This window comes from Camelus dromedarius, chromosome 19 (assembly GCF_036321535.1).
Source record: "Camelus dromedarius isolate mCamDro1 chromosome 19, mCamDro1.pat, whole genome shotgun sequence".
Classification (NCBI taxonomy): Eukaryota; Metazoa; Chordata; class Mammalia; order Artiodactyla; family Camelidae; genus Camelus; species Camelus dromedarius.
The window spans coordinates 40,006,881-40,033,567 of NC_087454.1; the positions used below are offsets into that span (position 1 = coordinate 40,006,881).

Sequence of the window (26,687 nt, forward strand, 5' to 3'; positions counted from 1 at the left end):
CTCTTAAAAGAGCACTGGGCACATAGGAGAGAGTCAATAAATGTTTCCTGGCTTAAATTAAAACTGATGGCTCAGTGATTCCATGGCTGCTGTATTTGCTGTGCTAATTACTCCTTTGCTCCATTACAATTGTTTTTTAACTGAAAAAGAAATCCATGCATATGGTTAAAAAAATTCAAACAGAGCACAAAAATACACAAGTGAAAGAAGTTTTCCCTCATCCTCTGTTCTTTCAGCCCTCCCTGGAGATGCCACTGTTTATTATCCTTTGTGTGCTTTTCCAGGTATGCTATGCACGTTCCCACCTATGTATGTAAATTCCTTTAAACTTTTACTTATTTTTAACTTAAAGGGGTTTAAATCCTCAAGTGCCTTCTGCCCGGGTAATAGAAAAGAACAAATCTGACTCCGTACTAGATCTTTTCCTTTGAATTTAACACTGTGCTCTGTCTCCTAGGCTTCATCTTGCTTGTGAAACAATGTTGCCTAGAGCCTGAAATATACAGGAGAGCCTATTTTCAAGGCTCTGACCTTTAAGGATACTTAACACTTTTCCATTCATATAAAGATAACAATTTGCAGAATAGAAAATAACGTTTGTTTTGCTGGGGGTTTACAGAGATTTGACCCAGGCAGATAGCTGCAAGAACAAAGGATTCTAACAACAAAGAATTCCTACACCAAGAAGTTTGCTACAACCAAGCATATAGGAAAGGAGCCTGAATTCTGACTTGGGAAGATGGTTTTCCAGGACATTATTTTGCTATCAAGGTCTAGAGAAACTGGCTATTCCATGCCCCAACACATGGTCTCCCAAATTATTGGCCTGTCCTGCACTGAGGAGAATGAATTTGGACTCGGTAACACTCCTATCTACCTAGCAAGCTGGGCACTGGAACTGAGGACAGCTCTCCCACACCCAGGGACCTACTGTGAGCCCTTGATGGTTCCACTAGGGTGGTGTGTGTTTTACCCAGGAGGGATGGGGACTATGCACCAACACTCAGGCAGTCTGCTCTGTCTGGGGCTCTGATCTTGTACCTCCCGCTCCCAGGCAGCCCAACACCTGGGACAGTGGAGTTAAGGCAGAGATCCTGCCTGCCTGTTTCTCAGCGTGTAAAAGGGGAATATATACACTTCCCAAGGTAGTTCTGAGCGGCAACACCCGCGGGTGCTTGGTTCCCAGAGCAACAGGAAACCCAGCTCCGCGTGGGGGCAACAGGTGTGATACCCGTAGGGATTCTGCAGAGGCCTCGGCTAGAGGGGTGGACAAGGGAGGGAAAATTTGAGCTGCGGGCCTTGAAGTGTTAGAGAAGGGTACAGAGGCAGGACTGCCGCCTGTGTCGGGGTGCCCCCAGAGGTAAAGCTTTTCTCTCCATCTCTGCTACTCCCCTCCCCTCTCTAGATCCCTCCCTTCTCTCTGCACCTCCTGTCCATCGGTTTCCCTCCACTTTTCCCCTTCTCCCCTCCTCCTCCCATCTTCTCCCTCCCTTGCTTCCCCACCTTCTCTCGCAGAACCCAGAGGATCGCTGGCCCTCCTGCGCATGCGCAGTCGGTGCCAGCTGGACCGAGGTTTGGAAGCTCCAGCTCCGAGCCGGGGATCGGCCCCAAAGGCTTCTCAGCTCTGTTGCCCGGTAGGCTTTTGGCTCCTGCCCGGGGCCGGGGCCTCCGGCTGTGGAAATGCAAGGTAGGGGGTTCACGGGAAAGTTCAAGGAGGCTGCGGGAGGGCGGTCCTCGTGTCAAAGCCCGCGAGGGCGCAAGTCAGCGTGTGTTCAGCTGAATTGCTCGGGCCAGGCCCCTCTGCCCGCGCCACCTGCCCCGGCGCCCCGGCCACAGCTGTCCAGGGCCAGGTGTTCACCTGCAGCCTCTCGCCCCAGCCAGGCTCCCCTCAGTCCGCGGCTGGCGTCCCCTTCCCCTCTCCCGCCCGTGAGTCCTCTCCTCCCGGGCTTCCTTTCCATGGCAGCCGGCCCGTCCCCGCCCCTGGGCGGGCTGTGTCCCGGGCGGGCGGTGTCTGAGGACCCGGACGGGGCGGGCTGCTGGGGCTGGGGCTGGGGCTGGCCTCCGAGCGGGGCTGCAGCTCGCATCCCCCATCCGCTTTCCCTGCCCCGTGACCCCGGGGCTGCCCTCCTCTCCCTTTCCCGCTCCCTCAGGACCAGCTCAGTGGCGTGGGCGCTGCTCCCCGGGCTGAGAGCCTCAGGCTGTAAATACCAGCTTCTCCTGGTGAAGTCGGCAAAATGGAGCGTCAGTGTTGAGGGCACTTCCGTCTCCTCCCTCAGTGTTTCTGCCGCAGGTAAATTCCTTGAACACTTTCAGGTGTTATGATGGCGGTGCTTGATGATGTCATGTGTTTTTATAGTGAGAGGGATTACAGTGTTGAAAGCAGAGCTTGGTTCAGTTAAAAATGATCTGAAGGCATGAGGCTGTGACATCCTCCAGGCTTCCCTCTCCCAGGGTGAAACGTGTGAACCTCGATTTTAGAAAGATTGTTACACTCCCTAAGTAGCCCAGCCCAGCTAGTGTGTGTTAACAGGAACAGCACCACCAGAGGCGTTGGAGACCTAGGGACATTGCAGTCCTAAATAGCTCCTGGCACAGTTTGGTTTGTTTTGGTTTTTTGTTTTTCTTAAATTGTGTGGCAGACTAGTTGTTTAGAGGTGAAATTAATTGTCAAGAAATATTTTTTCATATAACAGCTTTATTATGATATTGTTCACACACCATGAAGTCCATCCATTTAAATGGTACAATTCAGCAGCTTTTAGCATATTCACAGTGGTGCAAGCATTATTATTCCAGAACGTTTTCATCACTTCAGAAAGAACAGTGGAAATCAATGACCTATCCACTCTTCCCCAGTGGTGGTTCTAAAGAAGTTTCTTGGCTTTTCCTGACCATAAATTAACTTGTTACATTCCATGAAAAATCTGATAGGCATTCTAATCAGAATTGCATTGAATCTGTCTATCAAAACAGTAAGAATTAATGTCTTTATGGCAAAAACTTCTTCTACCCATGAATATATCTGGGACTGTATCTTTTCATCTGTCCAGAGCCTGGCCCATGGGAAGTCCTCACTAATTGTTGGGCTTGTGAATGATGAAATTCTATACATTGTTAGTTGCAATTGTAGCCTTTCACAGAAGAGAAAAGTAACCTCAGTGAAGCCAAGTGACCCTCTGATGGTCAGAAAGGGTGACAGTCAGTGCTGGAGTGATCCAGTGGACTTGCTGCTTGCAGCCAGAATTCTCCACCACCTACAGCTACAGGTATTACAGTGTTCTTTTATTTTTTTTTAATGACTTGCTTTTATTTATCTAATTATTTTTTTATTGAAGTGTAGTTAACTTACAATGTTAGATTCAGGTGACAGCAGAGATTCAGTTATTAACATATGCATATATATATACCTTTTAGATTGTTTTTAGTACAAATCATTACAAGAACTTGAATATAGTTCCCTGTGCTATATAGCAGGTCCTTGTCATTTATTTTATATTAATTAATGTGTATCTGTTAATCCCCCTTTTCCTGCCTGCTAACCACAGGTTGTTTCTATGCCCATGTGTCCATTTCTAGCAGCACCATTTTTCCTAGTTAATATATGCTGGTTGGCTGCTTTCAGTTTCAGTAATTCCATCTTATCTGTGGGCGCTTTTCTTCTGGTGGCCTATATGTGGTTTGCACACGTGGTAATAGAGATCTGTATTTGGGAGAACTCCAGGCCTCGTGTAGTCCCTGGTACAGAGTACCCACTGAGCTGATGCTTGAACTGGGAAAAAACATAGTAAATGTTGGAATTTCCACTATGCTTGAGACTTCCAGGTTTCTATAACCTCTCTAGCCAATCTTAATGTTGGCTGCACCCATACTGGATAAGTTGCTGGAACTCCATGTTATGGTGATGTAGAGACAGCGCCTTGTATGCTTCTTCTCTTTCCTTTTTCTAACACTCATTCTCCTGGGCCTCCCAGATCCTCCCACAGCAGTGCCCAGGGCTGGCTTGGTGCTGCACTCAGGCAATATTTGTTAATAAGGACCTTTCCTAATCTCTTCTGAGCCTCCATTTCCTTCTCTGTACAATGAGACCATAGCCTAGATAAGTCCTTTTCAGTTTCTTTTAAAGCCATGTTTCCTTTGAGAAACAGAAAATGCAAATTTCTCCTCCCATTCCAACCCTTTAGATTTTGATACGTCCTCCAAGGAGTGACATAGCTCTTCGTGGAAAACTGATGTGATTGTGATTCCAGGTGGCACAGAAAAGACTCTTCAGAGATTTATTGCAGGGAAAGGGCAGGAAAGGTGCAGTGTATCACACTTTCTAGTGTGAGCAATGGAGCAGGGGATTGGGTTTAAATACGTTGTCTAATGTGGCCTCTCTCTAATCTTGCACAATGTGATAAACCTCTCTCCCTCAGTTTCTTCATGTGTCAAGTTGGGGTGATAGTATTTTAGGGTTTTTGTGAAACATTATACACATAATCCATTTGTGTCTCGGTAGAAACAAGACCTGCTAGGGAGTCAGTGATTTCTTTAAAAAAAAAAAAAAATCTTGTCCATAGCACTCTGTCTGTGTGTATTTTGAAGTTCCTAGAGGGTGAGTGTTGAAACTAAAGTCCATCGTGGGACAGGTGGCCCATTGTTCTCTGTGCCCCAGATTGCCCCCTCCTCCCCAGTCCTCTTCCCCTCAGTCCAGGATGAAGTTCCCTAGTAGATTTACACAGAGTTCTTGTGGCAATGGCTTTTCATTTTATTGTCTCACCAAGAAGGGCTGCCATCTTGATCTCTGTGGTCAGGTTTTGGTGACATGAGGCTATGCAATTGGGGGTTTCTATTTAATAAAAAGAAAAAAATTACAAACACAAACTTAGACCTAGGGTGGTGACAGGGGCTCTTGGAAGTGGGGACCATTAGCTTTGTTAGCTTCAGGTGCAGTGGCCTCTGGCCGCGAGGACCCATCCTCGTGTTCTGAAGTTGGAGGGACCAGTGGGTTCAGTGGGTAATTTAACTGAGTGTATCTCATTGTCTAGGGATTGTCCTATTTGTGCTGTGTCTTCCTTATTTGAGACAGTGAGCTCATTTAACCTCAATAGCCTCTTTAAAAAATTAGACTTTTAATTTTGTGATGTAATGTAGATTCCCATGTAGTCATAAGAGATAATATGGAGAGGGCCTATGGACCCTTTGCCCAATTTTCCTTAATGGTTCAATCTTGCAAAATTCGGGGACAATTCATTACTGACTCACTAACACTTTGAGGTTTGTGTTATTGCCCTCATTTGTATTCATGATTAAACTGGGGCTTAGAGAAGCACACAGACCTGCGCAGTTCATCCACATGGTTAATGTAGAGTCGGGTGGAACATGGGCTTGGGATTTCCAGGCAGTAACATTGTGATGGTCTGTGGCAGGGGCAGCATTCACTTGCATGTTTATTCATTCATTAAACAAACATTTATTGAATAACCTCTGTGTGTCAGATGCTTTAATAGGGTTATCAGATTCTTCAGCAGTACTGACAATCAGGTAATATTTTCTGTTTTTTAATCTGAGAAAATTAGCTCTGAGAGGTTATAACCCACCCCAAAGGAAATATAGCTCATAAAGGAGGGATAGTAAATTTGTACAGTCCCCACTTTTTATGCAGGTTGTAACCTAGGCATTTTACATTTGCAAACTTCGGTAATCCAGATATATTCTTGTTAGGCAAGGATTTTTTTTTTTAATTGAAGTATAGTCAAGTTTACAATGTTGTGTCTATTGCAAGGCGTTTTTTTGAATTTTGAGTTAAAAAATATTTTTTTGAGGAGGGTAATTATGTTTGTGTATTTGTTTCACTTTTTAAAATGAGGTACTGGGTATTAAACACAGGACCTCGTACTTGCTAAGCACGTGCTCTATCACTGAACTGTACCCTCCTCCCCAAAGCAAGTTATCTTATCCATTATTCTGCAGCTTAGGAGTTCAAATAAATTGGAGTTGAAATCCAGATGTTTTGATTCCACTGTGGTTCTTTTCTTTATATTCTGCTTAAAGGGATGTGGAAAGCAGTTCCTTTGTTTATTTCTTTATTCAGCAGTTTTGAGCACTGACTTTGCATCAGGGTCTGGCTAGGTGCTGGGAACAGAAAACAAGAAATGACCCTGCTCTGCATGGGCAGGAAGCCTGGACCAAAAGCTGGGTAATGTGATCCGACCTACGGTAGCCATGGGCAGACACTGAGGATAAACTGTACCCCCGGCTTTGCTTGTGCTTCCCTTGCCTTCTGGCTGGTACACACCAGGTCACCACAACCCAGAGGGGCCCACAGCCCACAGCCCACAGCAGAGTATGTATCTCGATCTCCTCTCCCCTCTCAGCAGGGGCTGCAACATGAGCATCCCTCTCTACGTGCAGTGCGCTGAGAACGACCAGATTCTCCCCGTGGTGATCCAAGCCATTGGGATCATCTCAGAGGAGAATTTCTTTTGCATCTATAAGCGATCACTTTGGTGAGCCAAATCAGCCCGTGCGGCTCCCATTGGGCACTCTGTATCCACTACAGGCACCACTATGCGCCTGAGAATGGGTGGAGAAACTTCCAGACCTACAGCAATGTAGTGGGCCTTGTCACCATTACCGGCTGCCTCTCGGTTAAGGCCCTCGAGAAGCTCCACGTGCAGAGGAGCTGTATGGCACCTCGTTAATGACTCTCAGCTATTTGTCTTTGTGCTGCATGGGGAGGTAGACGAGCAGACACGCACCGACGTGGCCTTCAATCTACGAGGACTGCAGACTGGTGGAGAAGAGGATCGAGGACTTCACTGAGTCACTCTTCATCATGCTCAAGTACAAGTGGCTGGATAGGGCCCCCAACAAGTCTGGGGACAAGATCCCCCTCCTCTGCACCTTGTTTGAGAAGGAGGACTTCATGGGACTGGACACAGACAGCATTTAAGTCTACCTGGAGGCCCGGCCACCCTGGCTGTGTGCCGGATTGCTTCCCTACATCCAGGAAGGGATCAGCAAGGAAGAGGGCTGTCTTGTCAGCCAAGGGTGGAGGGAGGTGCAGCCCGCCGGTTTACAGACATTTAAAAGTGAATCCGCCTTTGTTTCAGAGAGATCCTTTTATGGTTATTGTGGACACTTTCTCCCGCTTTTCAGCCAGGACCCCTGGTGGGACCCCTGGAGTTGCTGTCCAATAGAGTAGCCACAGCCACTGATGCTAGGAGCGCTGGGGAGGAGGTTGGTCTGAGCTGACATGTGCTGTAGGTCAAATGCACATCAGACGCTGAGACTTATCTAGTAAAAGGAATGTAATCTACCTTGTTACTTTCTATATTAATTACATATCAAAATGATAGTATTTTACATACAGTAGAATAAGTAAGGTCTATTCTTAAAATCAGTTTCTAGTATTTGTTTTTTGTTTGTTTATTTCTTTGTTTACTTTTTAAATGTGGCAAATGGGAAACTTTTTTACATGGATCTCATTTCATTATTGTTGGGCAGCCTTTCCTGGGACAGTCTTATCCCTTTGCTTATAGATAAGATGCTGAATCCCGAGATGCAGAACGAGGTTCTGGTTGAGCTGAGGGTGGAGCCGGTGTCTCCTGACTCCTAGGCCCAGCACCTGCACGGCTCAGGCCCTCTATTCATGCCCGACAGCCACCATGCCAGGTTAGGACATCAGAAACACCGCCAGGGACTTCCGACTGAACTACTTACACAGGAAAAGGCGTGTCACGGAGTATGGGACAGAGCAGGGAAAGGTTCATCTTCACTTTGTCCCTGTGATTACGTCAAAGTCCTCACATTGCCTCGAAAGTGCAGACGAGCTCTTCTGGGCTGCCTAACCCCCATCTTCTGCTCTGTTTCCCCGTGTGTCCATCGTGCTGTCCCTCGGGCAGGAGAGGTTGAGATGCCTTTGCCGAGAGGTGGTCCCCCTTTGCTGGGGAGAGTGAGGGAAGCTGTGTTCCCCCGGCCTACGGCCTTGGGCCTTGAGTCTGGAGAGCGCTCATGGTGGTCCCGCAGGTGACGGTCGGAGGACCTGGCACGTGCTGCCGGGCCCGCTGTGGAGGTGGTGCTCTGTGATTCTTGAACTTACCTAAGATCAGATCCTACTTTCTGGTTGTTGGTCAGTTGGAGGAGAAGATTGCAGAGAATTGATAAAAAGAAAGTCCAGACCAGCCCTGTGAGTGAGAGGCACAGGGGACCCGAGTCCCACCTGCCTGTGGTGCCTGGCAAACTCTGTATGAATTTTCAGTTCCTTCCCGGGCATTCCTCTATGGCTTAAGGAAGGGGCAAGGCATGTCGTGGCCATGATCTGTACTTGTCCTCACAGGGCCCTGTGATCTACATGTCCACACTCCCCTTCTGCTACTTGGAGATGAGGTGGCAAGTTTAGGAGCCTGGGCACTGCTGAAGGCACAGCTGCCAGCACCGGGCCACTCCCAGACTGGCTCCGTTCACCTCACCTGTCACCTTCTGCTGAGCCCCCAGGCGTTAGTCCGGGTAGGTTCATTGGTGCAACATAAGCAGGGACTGTCTTCTCCCCCTGCACAGACCGGTGGGTGAGCAGTGGAAGCCTGGAGCCCTGCCCCAGCCCCCTGTCCAGTGCCTCTTCTTTTGTCATAGGAGGCACTGGTGACATGTTTGCTCAGCAACTGTTTGACTCTGAGTCTGTAGACCCACCAGAGAATGCCAGCTTGTTTTTGCCTTTTGAAGTCTGTCCTTGGGATTTGGCAGAGTAGCTGGATGTGTGCTTAGCCCATAGTGTTTGACACTGTCACCATTGTTTACCCAGAACCTCGTGTATCAGTCATGGTTCTCGGCATCAAAATAGAGCAGAGCAGCTGGATGTGTGCTTAGCCCATAGTGTTTAAAATTGTCACTACTGTTTACCCAGAACCTCGAGTATCAGTCATGGTTCTTGGCATCAAAATACAGCAGAGCATTAAACCTCCCTCCTGGTGGGTCTTTCTGTTTTGGTACAATAAGCACCCAGCCAGCATCTGAACGTCAGTGAGATAACGCGGCCAGTGAGCTTGGGTCAAGCACGTTCTCCTCCAGTCACTTTTACTCCATTGTTCCTTTTACTATTCCGCAGTCATTAATTTATAAAACAATGCTTTGGTGCAGGAGCAGAGCCTAATTCTCTCCTGCTGCTCTTGGTGGGAGTGAGTAAAACTTTCCAGCCTGAAATGCAACCACATTTTGTAGCTCAAAAGCTATCTAGACGCTGTAGGTGGAATTTTGGTTTGGGGCTCTGACCACGTTGGTGTCCCCCAGCAGCGCCGATCCCCACAGGCCCCTGCCTTCCCTGGAGCAGGAGGTGAGGGTGGGTCTCACCGTCCCCAAGTCCCTGTCCTCATCACACTCACGTAAGATCTTGTACAGGCTGTCAAATTCACTTTTGTTCTTGTTTCTTTCTAATTTTCGCTTGTTCCTCTTTTCCTTTTTCTTTTTTCCTTTTTCTCTTGTACTGCCCTGTGAGCATGTTGTTGCGTCTGAAAAAGTGGGCTGTGCACACCCTGCATTGGAAATAGCTAGATCGCCTTCCGTGCTGTCTCCATCGCTTTAAAAAGCAAAAACTTAACAGCTGCCTTGATCCATGTATTATCCTAGTCAACCTTTTATTTTCTAATTTTTTGGAATATTTGCTTTGTTAGCACATCACCCACTGGTGTTTGATACCTGTTAAAATCCTTGCTTTGAGGAACTTGTTTGGTCCTCCTTATATTTGGTGACAAATATGCCCTTATTAAATTTGTTTTGAAGAAGTGAGATGCGAATTGATTTAGGCTGCTGCTGAGGGATTCTTTTCATGGAGTATTTAAACTTGGAAAGTCAAAGTCTGCAGCACCTTGCTCGATTCCTGCTTTTACACAAAAGTGCTCAGCACGCGGTTCCTGGCTGTCGCTGTGTGACGTGCGTGATGGCGCTTACTGGCCGGTGGTCACTGGTGAGGAGGAAGTGGCCGGCTCGGGGGTGAGCAGCTGCAGGGGACGCTGTTGGAGGAAGCAGTCACTTTTTTTTTTTTTGCATTCAACTTCCCCCTGCCATTTACTTTAGTTTGCCTTCATAAAGGGACAGTACCGGGTCTATAATCCATGCCACTCTTTTTTTCCCTGTACGAGGCTGGTTTATCTGAGTATCAAGACAACATGGCCTTCTCCAAAGAGGCTGGCTCACCTGGACCTGGTGGAGAAACGGACCGCTAAAGGGGACCGTATGTTCTACTCTGCTTCATCCAGTGGGCATTCAGAGCCGGGTCTGTGGTTTGCCTCAGCAGCTATGCAGGCCTCATTGTACCGGCCTTTACTTTTAACCCACGTTTGCAGTAAATAGCTAACTCTGTGTCTGTTGCAGCTGACGTCCACGACTGACGGCCGTGTCGTTAGTTTTCGATAGTGAGACCCCAACACCACAGTCAGCTGTGAAGGAAGATGCTTTGGCCGAACTAGGACCTTGCATTCTCACCCCTACCATGGTTCATCTCCCCTGGGGGAAGGGTTTGGCCACCACCATCATGCTGACCATGAGGCCTTGTTTCTCCTTTCATGCTCTGGTCCAAATGTGGACATTGCGTTTTTCACTGACTTGGTATCGTTTGAGACAGGCCAGACTTTCTGAAATAGTCCATCACATTCTGGGTGGGGAACAGAACAGAAGTAAGTGTCGCAAATAGAAGGAGTCTAGGCTGTCCGGGTTGGCAAATGCAGCCTTGGATCTGTGATGGCTGGGCTGTGCCCTGGACACAGGCCTTTCCCGTGGCTCCTGAGAGCCCAGGGGTCAGAGTGAGAACAGCCTTGCCTGGGTTCCTCCATCCTCACCTGCTCACTGGCAGGTGTGTCTGCTAATTAGGAGATCCCCCAGACCTCGGGTCCTTCAAATCTCAGACCACGGGAGAACCTTGAGTCCCTTCTCCTGGGCCTCCTGTGTGAGAATCCAGTGCCTTCTGAGGTGACCATCGGCAGGAGATGCCTCCTCCTCCAGGGAGCACCCTTCGGAGGACTGTGATTCACTGCACCTTGCTGTGAGCTTGTGGGGTTACGGCCATGGTCCGTGCAGAACCAGACATGAGATGGGCTTAGCGACAGAAATAACAGGACTGATTCCAGGGCAGGGCTGGTGGGAGGGAACAGGGGAAATTGAATGTGACCTCAAACACCTAGGTGGGTGCTGGGGCTGTTACTAAAATGGGGAGTCTGGGAGGTAACTGCCAGGAATCGAATTCCAGAGTAAATGGTGGACATGAGGCATTTTTAAGATGTCATTTGTCATCGAAGTTAGGACTTCAAAGAGGCACTCGGGTCTATGAGCCTGGGGCTGAGTTGAAGGAGCCGGACTAGAGATACACGTTGGGATTCGTCCTTCTTAGCTGGAGTTCACAGCCTTACATATGGTTTAGCTCTTCTCAAGAGGTGCAGACTGAGGCTGAGGGAGGGCAGGGCTTTGCCTCGGTTGGAGGAAAGCCCAGACAATGCAGCTTTGGTGTGTCAGTCAGTGGCATTTGGGATTTTCAGAGCAATGCCATTTATCCTTAAAGGGCCGGGTGGTGGGCAGGCCAGCCAGGATGAAATCTAAAGGGAGGGTCGTGGCCACTTGTGCGACTTAGGACGATGCAGAGGCTGCAGGGTCCTGGAGGGGAGACTCCTCAGAAGCTGGAGTTGGAGTGGGGAGTGGGGAGAAGGTAGTCACACTTACCTGTCAGGGAGGGAGGGAGGCCTAGGGAGTCCCCACCCTACCGGACTCTCTTTCCCATGAACAGAAGGCAATCAGACAGAGGATCTTAGATGAAAAGGGATGGGTGCTGGGAGGGGAGCCAACCTGGAGAATGGTGCTTGGAGAGTTCTGGAATAGTCTCCCTGCAAAATAGAGTTAAAAAAACCCAGACTCTAAAGAATATTGATAGTAACTGGGGAGGAGGCAGTTTTTCTGGCCTCCTAAGGGTAAGTCATGTATCCGGGGATACACAGAAGTATCGGGCAGTCTCTTGCGGGGGCTTGATCCTTACCAGAGGCAACAGTGCAAGTTTAAAGGGGGAGAAGGGCAGCGGAGGGAAACTAGCCAGGACCCGTGTCAGGTACCAGTCGGCAGCCCTAATTGCGTGTTCCATTCACATCCATCCCTCTCATGGGGGAGGTGGCAGCCCCCTTTTGCGGATTGGCAAGCCTTCTCAGAGGGGTTAAGTTATTGGTCCATTTAGTGACTAGTAAATGCTGTAGCAGGATTCAAGCAGGGCCTTGTCAGACTTCAAGGGCATGTTTTCTCTACTAATTCCGGTACCTCCCTGTTGTACCTGGAATGGTCAAGTAGGTCAGTTTTGGAGCCTTTCATAAAAAGTGAGATTTCAGTGCCTCAGGACTGTTTCACAAAGCTCAGTGTTCTTTGATTGTTCGGAAGCAACGCAGTGCTTTACGCCCCACAGAGGTTAGGTCTTACTCCTTTGACGATGACGTGGTTGCAAATGATGTACAGGTGCAAAACCAGACTTAGCAGCTTCTGAAGGGAAACTCTCCAGTTCTTCCTTGATCGGCTTTCTTCCGCGGGATGTAACTCTGCTGCAGCATAAGCCTGAGGTTTCTGTATGGAATGAGGGTTTGATAACCAATGTTAACATAAAATGATCAGATGGAGAAAATCGACGTTGGCAATTTATTTTTGGGTTTCATTAGACAAGATGCACTATTGGTTAATGGCCTATATAACGTATGAAATTGAGTACAGAACATTTCATTTCTTACTTTCTACATAGAACTGTGTTCCATTGTAAGGTTGTCTGCTTTGAAAATTCAGCTCAGCCACTAGGGCGCCTGTCAGTGTGTTGGTGTGATTGCATTTTTAACAGTGCATGTAATCTGGGCTTCCTCAGCCCCAAACACTCCAGTGCAGAATCATGGGCTGTAGCAATCACTTAATTATACAAACGCTTCTGAAACTATGATTCCAAAAAAAAAAAAAAAAAAAAAAAAGGAGAGAGAGAGATTGCCTTTATCAAATTTCCTTTGGAATTTAACTGCAAACTGTTGTCGAGCAGTTCTGGCTTGCTTTATATACATTTCTTTGTATGTAACTTGGTTTTTGGACTAGAACACCAAGCTCTTGCTTTCCATGAGCCACAAAAATCGTAGCCAAATGACACATGTATGAAACATTTTATTCTTTTATCTGAGAAAGGATCCTTAAATTTGGGACTTGGGCTCTGATTTTGCTTTTTTCTCTTCCCACCCCTCTTGTCATCTCACTCCTTTTTCCCATGTGGCCTCCAAGAGGTCATGGTCTCAAAGGAGTGGGTGGACAAACACCACTTGGTAGCCATGCAGTGCTGCTGTAGAGTGAGCCCAGCCAAGACCTAAAGGACATTATCAGAGAGGACTTCCTGGAAGAAATGAGGTCTACATTCAGTTCTGAGGACAGAGTAAGTGTCAGCCAGGAGAAGGAGTCAAGAAGGTGGCTCAGGTGACAGGTGCAGCCTGGGCAGAGGCCTGGAGGTTTGTGGGTGGGGACTCATAGAGACTGCCCTCTGTGGTCCAGGGTAGATGGTGCCCCTGCTGTGGAGGATATTGGAGAGGTCCTGGGAGGAGGGTTTAGGAGGAGCTTGGGCTTTACTTGAACTGACACAGGAGGCAGTGAAGGGTGTCAGCAGGAAGTGACCCTCAGGAAAGGTACTTCTGGTTTTGCTTCTGATATTCTTCAGAAAGAAGGACCAGGACGGGCGAGAGCAGGTATGTCTCTCCCTTTGAGACCCACCCCGTCATTCATTTATTCAAAACACGCGCACTTCTGAGTTTCTAGTGGAGAGAGGGTGGACCCACATTAGTAAGAAAAATGTAATTGCTTCTTGGGAGCTTAGCAGTGTCAGAAGTTGACTTAACCTAGAAAGTTTTAGGAACAGAGGAACAAATTGCGGAGGTTGGAGGGAGGGAAGGCTTCCTTGAGAAACAGTCAAAATGAGCCTGGAGGCAAGTGGGAAGTAAGAGCAAGTCAAGGGGCCCCTGAGGTCACTGGGGACCTGGGTACTGAGGTGAGGCTGGGCGAGCACGGTCAGGGTCAGGGTCAGGGGTGGGGCTAGAACTCTACCAGGAAGCCTCTGAAGGGTTTGAAGTGGGGGTTGATGTGATCAAATTTGTGCTTTGGGAAGGCTGCCTTGGCTCTGTGTGTGTGTGTGTGTGTAGCGGGGAAGAGGGGGAGGTTGCCACCAACTGGCGGGGTCATTAGAAGACCATTCACAGGCTGGGAGGTGACCAGTGGGAGTGGGGCGTCGGGGCTGCTTGCGGACGGCAGGGACATGTGGATGACGGATTTCCTTATGGGGAGGGCTTGTTAGTGGGGCCGCCCTTGCGGCACCTTGTGGCTGGAAGAAAACTGATGGAGGCCGCCAGGTGGACTTTCCTCTTCTCTCCTTCCCTGTCTTGGCTGATGATCTTAGCTCAGCCAACATTTGGAACAGAAGAGGTAAGTTCTAGGGTAGCCCAGTACATTGTTGCTCTCGTTCGAGTGAGATCTGATAGGACATATGCTTGTTTTCAGATCTGCATGTTCACTTAGCTAGAAACGTCCCGTCTTTTGGATTTTTATAGGGGTTTTTATTCTTGATAAAGATTGCTTTCTTGGTGAAAGGAAATTTAATACAGCTGTTGTTTTTCTCAAAAAGAAATTATATCTTTTAAGAAATTTAATATTCAAAAGAATCGGAATATTTAAAAATGATAAAGTAAGGTTTTGGTGTAGTTTCTTTGGTTTCTGAGTTAATGTGGAGTTAGAGCCTTTGCATTACTTAATAGCACATCCTTGTCTGTATTTAAAGAGGTGTTAGTGAGCACCCCAGGCCCCACCTCTCAAAGCATCATTAAAGTTTGCTCTGAAATAGTGAGGTCATAAAGGTCTTGTTTGCAGAAGCCAAAGAGTTGGTTTATAATATGCAGCATAGCTCCCTTTATAAAATAATAATAGGATCAACATTAAGAAAGTGGAAGATAATTGAATTTTTTTAGAGCTGAAACATAAACTTTCTTGTGCTAATGTTGCAACTGGAACTTTTGAAAAGAAAAATTCTGTAATGTCATCTACGTGGAATACATATATGCGTTACACGTTTGAAAAAACCCAGTGGTTTTTGAAGTCAGGAGCATTCCAGCGGAGATACTGGCAGTGACGTTTGCTGGTTTTCAATGGAAGAGCCTAAATTTGCCTTCTTAGCTTTTTTTTTTTTTTTTTTGTAGTGAGAGGGTTGAGTAGTGCTTTGCCAGCATGATTTTGAGGTAATTTGGGGGTAGATGTCATGCACCAGCAGTGAGATATTTCCACGCATTTTAATTTCTGGACATCAACAGGGCACATGTGGGGTTTGTTCCTGCAGGCTGGGATGCTGCAGGACTCCTTGATCCATCACCGTTATGTCCTGAAGCTACTTCGGTCAGTGAATGATTTTCTGTGGCTTGGAGGTAAGGTGGTCGGATGCAGATGATCAGATGTGTAGTTAAAGTGCTATTACTTGAAATAAGAGAAACATAGAAATATGGCTCTAAAAATACAGGATGAGGGAGGAGAATTGTCTGAGCTGCTTGCAGTGGGGAGTCTTCTCAGGTGACTCCCTCACCGTGATCCCTTCCAATATCCGCCCCAGCCCTGCACGGTAGTCCTGCAGAAGCAAGCAAGCACTTTGCTCAGAAACGCAGTGAATTTCCTTGTGCCTCTGTTGGTTGGCTTTTCTTTTAAAGCACATCTTGCCCTTTGTTTAAATGCCATCCCTGCTAGTCACCTCTTAAACTAATTCTTCTGGACCTCGTCCATACATAGCTGCTGAATTGATGAACAGAACGTAGTATCTCCATGTAGTGGAACATTATTCAGACGTAAGAGTGAATAAAAAAGAAAAAAATAAATAAAAGGGAAGATGAAAAAGGCCTCCTGCTTTGGGAAGTCCACCCTGACTGCTCAACCAGCCCTTTTCCCTTTGAAACCCAATCCCTTATATTCCACTATACTCTTTTTGATAGTACTTACCACCTTCTAAAAAACTTTAACGTTTTCAAAAAAAAAAAAGAAAGAGAGATGCTTATGCCACTTCGACATGGACGAGCCTTGATAACAGCACGTTAAGTGAAAGGAACCAGACAGAAACGGCCACATATTGTTGATTTCAGTGATCTCAAATGCCCAGAATAGGCACATGCAGAGGCAGAGAGCAGGTGATGGTTGCAAGGGGCTGGGTGGAGGGCTGTTAAGGAGTGACTGTTAGTGATGGGGGTTTCTTCTGGGGTGATGAAGTGTTCAGGAAATAGATGGTGGTGAGGACTGCACAACCATGAGTGTGCAGAAGACTGCTGAGCGCTGTCTCTGGGAGTGCCTGTTGTTGGGGCTGCTTTATTTTGTTCTCACCCTGCAATGTGAAGAGTCATCTTGTGCAGAGGCCGTTCTACTCCTGTGAGTGGTGAGGGTCAGAGAGTATGTACAGTCATGTTTCTTTTTCCCCCTTGGTGAGTGTAGGCAAAAAAGTTTTAAGCCTGAGAAAGTGCTCCATCTGCAGAAATGTCTTTCAGTTTTGCATGATGTAAAAATCTTGAGAGCTTTTTAATCGTTGAGGACAGTCTGTGGGGGGAACCAGCCCGTGAAGCCTAGGTGAGACCTGGAAGAGCCGTGCATCCCTCCATGACACGGGTGGGGATTTCACCCCCGTTCAGGCAGTGAAGGGCCCAGACCCGTGAGCGGAGTTCACAGTCATGAATACTTACGTGTATCCGCTGCTTCATTTTGGATGTTAATTTCAAGCTGAGTCAGTTTGTGGCAGCAGCCTCATCCTACATCTGGAATTTATAGTATCTGCTCTTTGTGAAGGCCAGACAGACTTGATTATTTAACAGTCTCTCTTGAATTGATATCTCAGATTCCTTTGTCAAAAGAAAAACAGCAGAAATACAGACATCCTTTAATAACAATGTGACCTGGAACGGGTTTAGTCTTAGTGCCTCAGTGGCCTTATCTGCGGGTGGAGAAGATGATAACAGTGCTTCCCTCAGATGGTGAGGGGGGAGTGAGAAGCACAAATGGAGGACTTAAACGAGATGCTCATGAATGACCGAATTTAGTGCTCTCAGCCTAGTGAGGCCTCAGGGGCAGAGATGTCAGTACACAGCAGTCCTAGCCGGAACTCGATCCGCGTTGGCAGCTGTTACGATCAGTATCACCAATGTGGGTTATCAGGTAGTTTTAAGACTTGGTAATATGAATTCATGAATAATGTTAAAAGACTAGACATCTCAGATCCAGTTTACATAGTTCTCAAGATTTCCTCTGAGAAATGGAAGTTTTTTCCCCATCTTAAATCTGAGTTGAGTCTCTAAAAATTTCTGTATTCCTCCAACTTTTTGCTTTAATTCTCCATTTATTAAAAAAATGTTTTTAAATGGAGTTATTGGGGACTGAACTGAGGACCTCATGCATGCTAAGCACATACTCTCCCAAATGAGGTAAAATATCCCCCCTGATTTTTTTTAAACTTTACTTTCTTAGTAATCAGAGATTAGAGGCCTCTAATACTTTTTCTGGAGACTTGTCCATGAACTTGGAAATCTATAATTAATGGACAAAATTTCGTTTATTAAAAAAATCAATAGAATATTCTGCAATCCACTCCAAAAGGAAATGCTTTTTGACTTAAAGTGTTTCTCCTTTATGGTGACTTCTACTTTTTGGTCTAGCTTAATTTATTAACAGCCATCCTCATCATCATAATGACCAACTCGCTGTGAGTGGACACATACCTAAAGTCAAAATGCTTTCCTCATGTTTTACTTCATAGCAGGCGTTTGAGCGTAGGTATCAGTGTCTCCTTTTTTGCAGCTGAGGGATTGAGAGATGGGCCAGCTTGTCCCAAATCACACGCAGCTGGCGGTGGCTAGCTCGGTGCTGGAATCCAGGCTGCACATGATGCATTCTCAATTGCTCCTCTAATCAGCATCCCGTTGAGTGGTTTCCCGAACTCCTGTGAGTCCATAAATGACCGATTTTAGCGATCTTAGCCTGATGAGTTCTTCAAAGGAGAGACACCAGTGAGAATGTGAGACAGAGTGGCATAAAATGAAATTGTACATTTTCACAAATGATTTATTCTCAGGTAATGACTTAAAATTAATATTTTTTTGTTTTAGTGCTCTGTAAGCACTAAAAACAAATCATTAAAAGTAAGTATAGTGCAAAAGAGAAGTGGGCTTTGAACGTCCAACCGTTGCTAATGATGTTACTTGTTTTTCTCTAGTGGCGTTTATTGACTGAAAAATTTACAAAGACTGAATTGGTTTTATGTAGTCTTAGTATGGAAGAAAAGATTGTCAGTGAGTATTGTAAGTAAAATCCTTACTCTTTCCTTTCCTGATGATGAATATGTTAGTTGTTTTCATGGCTTAAGTACATTTCGTCATTTGTGAAATTTGAGTAATATCGTTTACATTGTCTGACTGTGAGAGTTAGACGCGTTATATACAAAGCACCATAGAGGTGCTTAATAATAATGTACTGTCACAATGACTGATACTTTAGAAGTATCAACTCTGAATACTAAAAAGGGTAGCTTATTTCTGATGCATATTCATTATGTATATATATGATATTTATGAATATGGATTAAAGTAACAAGGATTCAGTTTTCTTTTCTTTTAGGGCAGTATGAAGTTTTAATGAAATCTGTATCATTCTAGTGAGACAGGGACTAGTTAAATTGCCTTAAGCAGAGGACCTTGACAATTACACAGAATGTGTATTGTTACAACTCAGAATTCCTGTTTTCCTGTAACCATCCACTCAGACATTTAAATTCCTGGGATTCTGACCAGAACCATTAAGTTTAGAAAAATCCACATTGATCATTTTCAGGGAATAAGCTTCTCTGTTTTGTGATTAAATAAAATTTTGATTTTTTCTCTGCACTCTTAACAGGTTTTAAAATATCAAAATTTTGATTTCACATGTCACTTTTTTAATAGAGAGAATAAAGCTCATGCTGTTTTAATATGTAAATAAAAGTTTTTGTATTTCAACAAACTTGTATGATTTCCTGGCTCTTTGAGAAGTATTTTGCAAGATACTTAGATTACCTACTGTTGGAAAAATACAGACGTGACTTTTATGAATATAGGCCTAGTACGGATCTGTTGGTTTTTGCTAGAGTGCAAGACATGAGGCCTAGGAGAGCTTTGCTGCTGATTGACAGGAGGACAAATCCAAGGTCTCAGTCTCCCCTCCTGTAAAATGAAGTGGCTGGACTTGATTCTTTCCTCTTCTAAGATGAGTTTCCATGAGCCTATGTCTTTTGTTTATATTCAGGAGTATTAGCAATATCAGATTAAATACTGAATACTCCTCCCTTCCCCCGAAACAAAGTGCAGTATGTGCTACATAAGCTTTTAGTTATCTGATTCTTGTTTCTCATCCTACAGGCAATTTTTGTGTTGCATCTCTCCCGGCAACCTGGAAGGTCTTTTTAGCCATAGGTGGCACTGTTGCACCTTCTTAAACTCTTAATTTTCCTGTTTGTAAAAGAAGGCTTAAACAACGTTATTTTATTTTGATTACTTTGCTTAATGCTTCAGAATAGCACAATGTCCATTGTGCCTGTCTAACTGGAAAAATTATTCTGCTTATATCTTAGTTTTATTCTGTCATCTCGCTGTGAACATTTCAGACTTGCTGTGCAAACAATGGCAAAATCGGAGTTTTCTTCCAGTGTTAGAAACCAGTGAGCCGGGATTTTATAAAAGAGCTAGAAGCGGCCTCTGGAGCAACTTAAAGCTAAAAAGTGTGTTGAGTTCCCTGAGTTTTGACCCGCCGCTGTGTGTTAATTGGTGGGAGATGATTAGGTACATATACGAAGGGGTGTAGTTTTTTGACTTGGGTTTGCGTGCACGCGCTGCCACTGAACCACGTGAGCCTGAGTCAGTTCATTCGGAGTTTTTCCCTCGTCTGTGAGATGGGGATGCTCATATCTGCTTTGTAGAATTGTGAGAATTAGAAATTATGTAAACTGTTTACCACAGTGGGTATGTCAAGAGGGCTCTTAAACTTTAGCTGCTGTTTTATGTGAAGCCATCATTTGATGGTCTTTGGCAATTACTAAGAAACAGGTAAATAAGAAAAGCTGGTTTTATGATGAAAGATATTTGAGGAGGTTCTATAATTTCTATACCCATAGTTTAGCATCAGCACAGTAAGAACTGTTACACAGTCGCCCTGAACCAATGTTAAGACACAGAATTTTTTGTTACATCATATATGTTGGGGCCTAAGGGGATCCAATACTTATACACATGTTGTCTCCAGCAGCCAACTGAGAGATGACACAAAAGACTAGGCAGGCGATAAATGTCTTCTTTGTTACTGATGAAGTCACGTTCTCCATGAACTTCAGGGCTGTGGGTAAATGAGTGTCATGATACTGTGTCCCAGAAGTAGAGACTTACCCTGTCCCAGGTAGCTCTGGACCATAGCGAGCCTTCCCTTGAGAGGATCAGCCCCATAAAGCACAGGGCTGTTCTGCCTTGGAGCTGAGCATCCCAGGTGCTTCCCAAGGGTGGCCAACACTGGAGGGAAAGGAAGGGTTTCACATGCCCTTCTTGTCTCCCTGGAATCGCACCTCACCCTGTTAGTGTGACAAGGGCTAGCTGTGGGCCAGCGGTCAGGGGTGTGAAGGGAGAAGCACTCTCCATGGCCTAGAGGAGTGGGGAGGAGGCATCCCTTCCCTCAGTTTAAACAGGTGGTGGGATGGAACAGAAAGGTGGACCCCAAGAGTTTATAAAAGGAGAAATAAGGATTTCCTTTGGGACTTAGTCTAGCCAGGAAACACAGAAGATGATTAGAAAGGAGACTTGTAAACCACTGTAATATTAAGTTGACATTTGTTGAGCACCAAAAATGTGCTACAGTCATTTCTGAGCATTTTACAGAAATGAATCCTTCAATCTTCTCAACAAGCGAGTAAGAAAGATTTGATTGTTATCCCAGTTTTACAGTGTGGAATTTGAGGCACACAGAGGATAAGTTGGCCAAGGTCACAAAATTAGTTAGTGGCAGAGCTAGTATTTTAACCCTGGCTGTCTGGTTTTGAGGCTTCTAGAATGGGCTTTGGGTGTTTATATGTATCTGCATCCTTGGATTTCTGAACGTCTGTGCATCAGTTAGCCCAGAAAGGACAGAGAAAGGAGAGTCACACAGGTGCTCACAGTCGTGTCTCGGCCACTGTCCATGAAGAGTGCACCGTGATTAGCGTTGTTTTCCAGGCAGTAGATATGTTGGTATAACAGAAATTTAGTCCATTGAATTTATCTAGAAACCCTTCCTGCTCTGCTTCTGTCCACGCTTGCCATGTGACTGCCTGCCCGTGATTGGGCCACTGAGGAGAACATGTACTGATGGTTGAACTCTGATATTGCAGTCTGGTTCATAGTTTCACGTCTTCTGTTACATTAATAAGTTAAATTTCTGGTTTTCTTGCATCAGTGTGTCATGAGTTTGGTTAATGTGAAACCAGTCCATGGGAGCCCAGGGGTGCTGACGGTATAATGTCTGAGCACGTTGTGGCACTTCTACCCGTGCAGACCTGACTGGAGGATGTACGCCTTCCTCACTGATTTCCCCCAACAGCAGGGTCCTCTCCCACCCCCGCATGTGAGGCTGGGAGCTCTCTGAGTAGGCCACTCAGCGGCCAAGTCCACCAATCAGAAAATGATGAAGTACCTGGAAGTGGGTTTAATAGAAGAAAAGGGCTTCCAGGTAGTCCGATGGGCTTTTCGAGTAATTTGGTGAAGAGCTGTCCACTGTCTGTGGTTGAGCTGCTTCTTTGCTGTTGAAATGTCTGGATTAGATGAAGGGATTTTAAAAAGCAGAAAGGAGTGGTTTCAGGTGGTACATCCACACTGGTGAGAAGTGATGGATGACCGCCTGTGTGAGGCATAGACAGAGTCTTACAAACTTCATAAAACAACTTTAAAAGCTCTGCCATCTGAGTGCACTTCATAAGGGGTCGAAATCATCACTGGTCACGCTGAGAGGGCAAGAAACTGATGATGGCAGAAAGGACACGGAGGCATCAAAAAGGTTTCAGTCGTGTTCCCTGTTTAAAGGATGTGGCACTGTGTAATATATTTGAGCTGATTTTTCACTGAACAATTTATTGAGTTTTCTAGGACTCCCCAGTTCCCCAAGGTTCCATGCAGCTGGGTGTCCCCTCACTGCAGCTCTGTCAGCGCTTGCCCTGGGCTGACGTGTTGTCACAGGGAGCAGGACGGTTAGCGTCCCCGGCTACTCCAAGCTCCGTCTCCTCATCCACAGTGCTGGGTTTCTCTTCCACGTCTACTTAGTAGGGTTGCTGAGAATCACACGTGATGGTTGTCAGGTGTGATTTGTGGTTGTCTCTGTGATTGGCATATAGTCAATATTTGATAGAAACTCTTGTTTTTTTATTTTATTTGTGGCTCCAAGATGGCAGTGGTTTTTAGTCTGCATTTTTTTTATAACATTACTCTTATTTTTAAATATGCACTTACTTTTATTTATTTTTTTGGAGGTACCGGGGACTGAAGCCAGGACATTGTGCATGCTAAGCAGGTGGTCTACAACTGAGTAATACCCACCCTCCTTGTCTGCACTTAAAACTACTTATTGCTATACACAAAATAGCTCTGAAACACCATCATGGGACCTAGTCTCTATATAGGCAATTGAACACGTATACTATTTCAATAAGAATAAATGTTGGGACATACTTTTCTGAATCTGCTAATGTGCTTAAAAACGATCATAGCTAGTGATAAACAGGAGACTTGTATCCAGTGCTTCTTAGGGTTTGTTTTGCCATCATGGGAAATTACGTACTACAGAGAAGGCTAATTGGGTCTCTTTGATATTTGGATGGTTTAGCAGATGAACAAGACTTTCAAAAGCTGACAGTTTTGTATTTTAAACTAACTACAAAGTTATCTTCTAGAAGTTGGAAGTCCTAAGCTTGTGAAGTGCCCAGTAATCCTGGGGGAATATGTCTGTGTGTGTGAACGATTGTGTGTGTGATTTCAGGAAGGTAGAAAGAAGTTCCATATAGACTTCTGATATATTTCTCCTCTAGTTTAAGCTGTAGGCATATATTTACACAAATAAATTGATATTCTTTTGTCATTTGGCATATTGGTGGGAATAAGTCTTTCTCATACTTGTTTCAGAAGGGTTGGGGAGCATGAGCTTAGAAAATGGGAGGAGAAAGCGGCAGGGAGGCACTTCACACTCTGTGCAGGATATGAGAAACAGTAGCTTTTCTTTTCTCTTTTCTCCTAAAGCAAACTGGCACTGAATCGTAACATACGATTATTCAGAATTGCTTTTCTAATGAGATACAAGTGCCTCAGATGTTTCAAGGCAACATGAATGCTGAAATGTGTTTTAGCATTTATCTTTAAAAGTAGTTTTATTTTTCAAGTAAAAGGCTATAGCTTGTTCTTTCTTCCAGCGGTTCATGAAGTTCTCATTGATCCAGGTACATGATCTATGTGCTTAGTTTCTTTGGGTTTTTTGTTTTTTTTAAGTGCTTGTTTCATTGTGGTGTGAATGAATGTTTAAAATTTTTGGATTTAGATCTTTAGAACATGCTGATTTATCAGAACTGTTAAAAACCTAATTGTTCTTTGGTCCTTGTTTGGTGGTTCACCCTATTTATTACTGTTGTCTGTTAAAGAGAGAAATTCTTCCTCTAGCCTGCAGATCATTAAGTGAATGGTTTGCAGTGTGCCTTTAAATTTCCTTGAATGCATTGAACATGATTGTCCAGTGAATTTTGAATTGACTCATACTAATGACTTTGCTTTGTTTCTGTGGGTTTTGCTCCTCTCCACAAGAGTTTGAATTCTCTGTTGCATTTTGTATACGTGTTCTTCACAGGGGAAGAAATACTGCATTTTTTTACAGAGATGGGTTTTCCTAACCCTTCTGAATGTCTTCTATAATTGATACAACAATAATCTGTTATTGTAGTGCTTAATTATTTCATAAACTATTTTTTGGCTTAATCAGAAACAATGACAGAGTGATAATTAGAAATGGGAAAGCCTTCCTTCCTTTGAAAAATAGAAATCAGGTTGTCAGGCTCACCCATGCTTTGTGCCTGACACACTTACTTTCATGTCATTGTGTAACATGATTCAGAGATGGAGTTTCTTCAGGTTTATAGATTTTTGTTTTAACATATGTGTTGAATTATTTCTCCAGGCTGATGTATCCTGTTGGGTTTGTTGAAAGTGCAGAAGGGAAACAAATGCTTTTTTTTTGTTTTCCGGAGGCCTGAGTTGCTGATGATAAAGAGTTGAGGGTGGGCTGAGGATCAAAGTGACACTGCCTCTACTCCCAGCTGAAATTGATGAACAATGAAATCAATTAAGTGTATCGGTATTTGACCAATAGAAGTTAGCGAGACCAAACTGGCTACTTATGCCCAAAGGAAAGTACGGAATTCACCTGCAGAATTAGGTGCTTTACCAAGAAGAAGCAGCTTAGAGCAATCAGAAAAATCAGTCCTATTATGAGTTATAAAATGAATATAATACCTTTTATTTCTGAAACTTTTCTACGTTATGTTGTGTAGAGCTAAAATTAAGTTTCAAGCACCAGGAGTTAAGAGTGCGGGTGGTACTGTGGGATCGTTATTCAGGGATGTGCCTAGACCCTGCTAGAGTGGCTGAAGCTGGCAGGAAAACGCCCAAAGCCAGGATTTGTCACCCTAGGGTGTCCTCAATAATGGTTTCAAGTGGGAGCCCATGATTGGGTTAACAAATTTTAACAGACCCCAGCTGCCTCTCAACTTTAAGAAGAAAAAAATATGCTTAGTAACTGCTTTGCAAGCAGGGGCCTGTGCATCCTCACTCCTGTCTCCTTGCCTTAAAAAGCAGAGACAATGCTTTGCTTGCATAGTTGAGGTTTTAGATTGCACTCTGCTCATTGCAAAGCAATGACCCAGGCCCTCAGCTATAAACGCTGGTCTTGTGTGCAGTTAGATAGTCTATTATCCCCAAAACAAGGACCTAGCTGGTCTGGTGGTCTGCTTTGTAATTCACATATCTAAAGAATGTATCTTGTTCCCCACACCCCATGACTTCCCTAAAGATACACTAAGTCTTTGTACTCATGGTGGATTCTGCAATCTCTGTCTCATCCCTTCTTTCCCCAATTTCCTGCTTACTATCACTGAACTGTTAATGACTTTTACCTTTGATTATACACAATAAATACGGGAGCACTGGAGAGGCTTGTGGAGTTGGCTCCCTACTCCCTCTTGCTTTCTTGACTTTTTCCAGAGTACTGAGTAATCATTCCCTGTAGGTAAGACTTATGCCAGCCAGAACCCACAGTTCCAGGTGAGAAGGATGCAGGCTTTATCTCTCCTACCCGAGGGAGAGAGAGTAGAGAATTGAGATCTGCTCCTCCGTGGTCCCTTCCTGCCCCAGGGCCACCCCAGTTCACCTGCAGCCTTCTGGCCTCTGCTCATAGGGCCTCTGTCCCAGGACTTACTGCAGCCTTTTCTTCCCTTGTCAACATTTCCTGTGCCTTTCAGAAGTTGGTCTCTTCTCTGCAATTCAACCCTGGCAGATGTGATGGTGGTCGGCGTGCTGGTGGGCAGTCACTTGGGGACTGCCAGGAGCCATGTTGATTCTCCTGAGTCTCTCATTCGGGGTTACAGAACTGTCGAGCACCGGAGGAAGCCCATTCACATCAGGCCAGCACAGCATTGCATCACTTTCATTTTATTTTTGAATTTTCAGTGGAGAAATTATTTGTAGCTAAGTGTTCCAGATTTTCGGCCGCCTGCTTTCCTCACCACCATTTCCTTGTTGGCTCTGGTGCTTGTTTTAAGAACCAGGTTTCTTCTCTGGTCATTTCTAGCAGCTGGGCTTACTAAGTATTAGATCTGCATTTGAAGCAGAATGCTTCTTCGTGATATCAAGCTGATTTTCCTATTTCTGAATATTTCGTGTACACTCAGCAACTGTTTCAAGTGAAATGCTCTTGTCCAATTTCATTTAACCCATATTTGCTGATCTGCTGCTTTCATGCTGAGGGCAGTTTCTTCTTCCTGTAATAAAAGTTAGCAATTTGAATTTACTATTTGAAGGTACTGGCCCTAGGTGCTTTTGTCCTTAACAGTTTTAATACAATTCACCCAATAAAATGTACAGCGGCTTTTACTCTATGCCCAGAATTGTGCATCGCAGTCAATCTTAGAACATTTTCATCCCCCAACAGGAAGCCCCGTATGCACAAGCAGTCATTCCCATCTTCCCCATCCTCCCCCAGCCCCAGTCAGACACTATTCTCTCTCTGTGAATTTGCCTGTGCTGGACATTTCATGTAAAATGAGTCATTTCATGTAAATGGAACCGTCTATTGTGACTGACTTCTTTCACACTGAGTAACGTTTTCAATCTTTGTCCACGTTGTGGCCTGTGTCTGTACTCTATGCTTTGCTATTGCTGAATAATATTCCACTATATGGCTGGGCCCCTCTGTTTACCCATTCATCAGGTGATAGACAATTGTGTTGTTTCTGCTTTTTGGCTGTGATGAGTAATGGTGCCGTGAATATTCCTGTAGGATTTTTTATGTGGACATTTGTTTTCAGTTCTCTTACGTGTGTGACCAGAGAGCAGAAATGCTGCGTCATTCATAAACCAAATGTT

The 26,687-nt window shown here is 45.0% G+C and overlaps 1 long non-coding RNA gene across 2 annotated transcripts in view; it reads left to right on the plus strand.

The window, feature by feature from the left end:
- The first annotated feature begins 1,538 nt into the window (after positions 1-1,538).
- Positions 1,539-26,687, plus strand: part of LOC116151649 (uncharacterized) — a 75,824-nt gene continuing 50,675 nt past the window's right edge. For both annotated transcript variants that reach the window (XR_010376936.1, XR_010376933.1), the window contains exons 1-2: positions 1,539-1,687; positions 2,151-2,290. This is a non-coding gene — a long non-coding RNA (uncharacterized LOC116151649). The remainder of the gene's footprint in view (positions 1,688-2,150; positions 2,291-26,687) is intronic.